This window comes from Amblyomma americanum, chromosome 11 (genome assembly GCF_052857255.1).
Source record: "Amblyomma americanum isolate KBUSLIRL-KWMA chromosome 11, ASM5285725v1, whole genome shotgun sequence".
NCBI classification, from domain to species: Eukaryota; Metazoa; Arthropoda; class Arachnida; order Ixodida; family Ixodidae; genus Amblyomma; species Amblyomma americanum.
The window spans coordinates 128,010,193-128,013,044 of NC_135507.1; the positions used below are offsets into that span (position 1 = coordinate 128,010,193).

The 2,852-nt window shown below is 61.4% G+C and overlaps 1 pseudogene; it reads left to right on the forward strand.

Annotated features, from left to right (window-relative positions):
- Positions 1-354: 354 nt before the first annotated feature.
- On the forward strand, positions 355-2,608 carry LOC144111634 (large subunit ribosomal RNA; annotated as a pseudogene).
- Positions 2,609-2,852: the final 244 nt, after the last annotated feature.

Here is a 2,852-nt window from a genome sequence, read left to right on the forward strand (position 1 = left end):
GGGCCACTCCAGTTGGGGCGGGGCCGACGCAAAACATGACGATGCCCCTACGCCAGGTCGAGGTCGCTCTCTCGAGGGAAAGAGAGGTGCGGCAGAAAAAAATTCGGCCGCGGCGGTCGGAGGCTCGAAACTCTCTGCGTTATCCGCGCAAACCGCATGCGCGCGGTCCCGAGCGCCGGCAAGCGGCGCCTTCCAGTCTCGCTCGCAGTCGCCGAGGGTGCTGCCGACTGTGAGCGGGGAATGGGCGGAAGGCGTCGGCCGGACGATTGGGGAAGGACGCGCGCGCGCGCTGGACCGCGCCGGAATCGAACGCGAGAGCGCACATCTGTGTCGACCTCAGATCAGGCGAGACAACCCGCTGAATTTAAGCATATCACTAAACGGAGGAAAAGAAACCAACAGGGATTAACCGAGTAGCTGCGAGCGAAACGGGACCTAGCCCAGCACCGAATCCCCCGTCATTGCAGGCGGTCGGGAAATGTGGTGTATGGGAGGCAACGTTCCCGGGAGTTTGCGACAGTGCAAGTCCCCCTGACAGGGGCTTGTCCCAGAGTGGGTGCCAGGCCCGTCTCCGCCGTTGCGCGCCCGGCACGAAGCCTCCCGTGAGTCGGGTTGCTTGAGAGTGCAGCCCTAAGTGGGTGGTAAACTCCATCTAAGGCTAAATACGACCGAGAGACCGATAGTCAACAAGTACCGTGAGGGAAAGTTGAGAAGAACTTTGAAGAGAGAGTTCAAGAGTACGTGAAACCGCTTAGAGTAAAACGGGTGGGCCCTCGAAGCTCGAAAGCGGTGGGATTCAGTCTCCGGACGACTGCCGAGCTGGCGGCGTCGGGTGAACGGCTCCTCTCGGGGGGCTGTTCCGGCTGCCAGTGCGCGGACGCGGTCTCCGGCGTGCGCACTTTCCACCGCCGGTAGAACGCCGCGACAGACGCGGGTCAATGGGAAAAGTACGACTTTGAGTCCGGCTCTGGAGGTGCCCTGCTCGTCCCCTCGGGGACGGTTCGCGGGAGTTATACCTTGCCGTGCACGAAGAGTTCGTCACCCCGTCCAGGCCCCATGGGCTTCTCCCGGCTGTCGGGAGGCCCGAACGATGACGCCCTCTGGAATCGGAGCGGAGGACCCGCTGGGCAAGCTTGTCGCCTCTTGTTGTCCGGGTTGGTCCCGTGGCGGCGGGCTGGCGGCGAGGAGCCGGGTGAGCGGCGAGTTCTCCCGTGGAGGCGCTATCGTGGTTTGCGGCGAGTAGGTCGGTAACCCACCCGACCCGTCTTGAAACACGGACCAAGGAGTCTAACATGTGCGCGAGTCAATGGGTCTCTCGAAACCCAATGGCGCAATGAAACGCGAAGGCCCTTCGCGGGCCGCGTTGCGATCCCGGACAGCACAGGGGTTCGGGCGCAGCAACGGCCCGTCCAAGGCGCTCACTTGTCGCCGGGGCGGAGCTAGAGCGCACACGTTGGCAACCGAAAGATGGTGAACTATGCCCGGGCAGGACGAGGCCAGAGGAAACTGGTGGAGGTCCGAAGCGATTCTGACGTGCAAATCGATCGTCCGATCCGGGTATAGGGGCGAAAGACCAATCGAACCATCTAGTAGCTGGTTCCCTCCGAAGTTTCCCTCAGGATAGCTGGCGCTCGATGGGAGAGCAGTCACACCTGGTAAAGCGAATGATTAGAGGCATTGGGGTCGAAACGTCATCAACCTGTTCTCAAACATTCAATGGGTGTACGGGAGGCCTTCTGGGTTGAGGCCTCCCGCTGCGATGAGAGTGCCAAGTGGGCCACTTTTGGTAAGCAGAACTGGCGCTGTGGGATGAACCAAACGGCGGGGTAAGGCGCCCGAGTCGGACGCTCATGAGAACCCATGAAGGGTGTTGGTTGCTTAAGACAGCAGGACGGTGGCCATGGAAGTCGGAATCCGCTAAGGAGTGTGTAACAACTTACCTGCCGAAGCAACTAGCCCCGAAAATGGATGGCGCTCTAGCGTCGCGCCTATCCCCGGCCGTCGCTGGCAGAGTAGCACGAACAGTGGGGGTGCTAAGCCGCGACGAGTAGGAGGGCCGCAGCGGTGGGCGTTGAAGGTGTCGGGCGCGAGCCCGCCTGGAGCCGCCGCTGGTGCAGATCTTGGTGGTAGTAGCAAATACTCAAGTGAGAACCTTGAGGACTGAAGTGGAGAAGGGTTCCATGTGAACAGCAGTTGAACATGGGTCAGTCGGTCCTTAGGGAAAGGAGAAATCCTTTCAGAAGCGGGCGCGTTTGTGCAGCTCTGTCTGTCGAATCGGAGACGCCCCGCTGCAATCGAAAGGGAATCGGGTTAACAGTCCCGAACCCGGCTACGGAGATCGGTCCTTCGGGGCCAAGTGCGGCAACGCAAACCAGCTCGGAGACGCCGATGGGAGCCCCGGGAAGAGTTTTCTTTTCTCTGTAAGGAGATCGAGTCCCCGGAATGGGTTCACCCCGAGATAGGGACGGTGGCTCCGTAGAGCAGTGCGGCTCTTGCGCTGTCCGGTGCGCTCCTGTCGGCCCTTGAAAATCCGAGTGAGGGAGTGTGATTTTCGTGCCGGACCGTACCCATATCCGCAGCAGGTCTCCAAGGTGAACAGCCTCTAGTCTCTAGACCAATGTAGGTAAGGGAAGTCGGCAAAACGGATCCGTAACCTTGGGAGAAGGATTGGCGCTGAGGGCTGAGCCGGTCGGGCTGGGGTCCAGAAGCAGGAATGGCACTGTACCGGGACTGGGCGAGGCTCGCCCCCGTCAAAAGCGGTGCGGCCGAGCCCGGGCCAGCGTCGGGACCTTCCTGTGGAAAGCCACAGCTGTGCTTGTTCCGGGGGCTTCGTGCCCGAGGTTCTTGCTTCG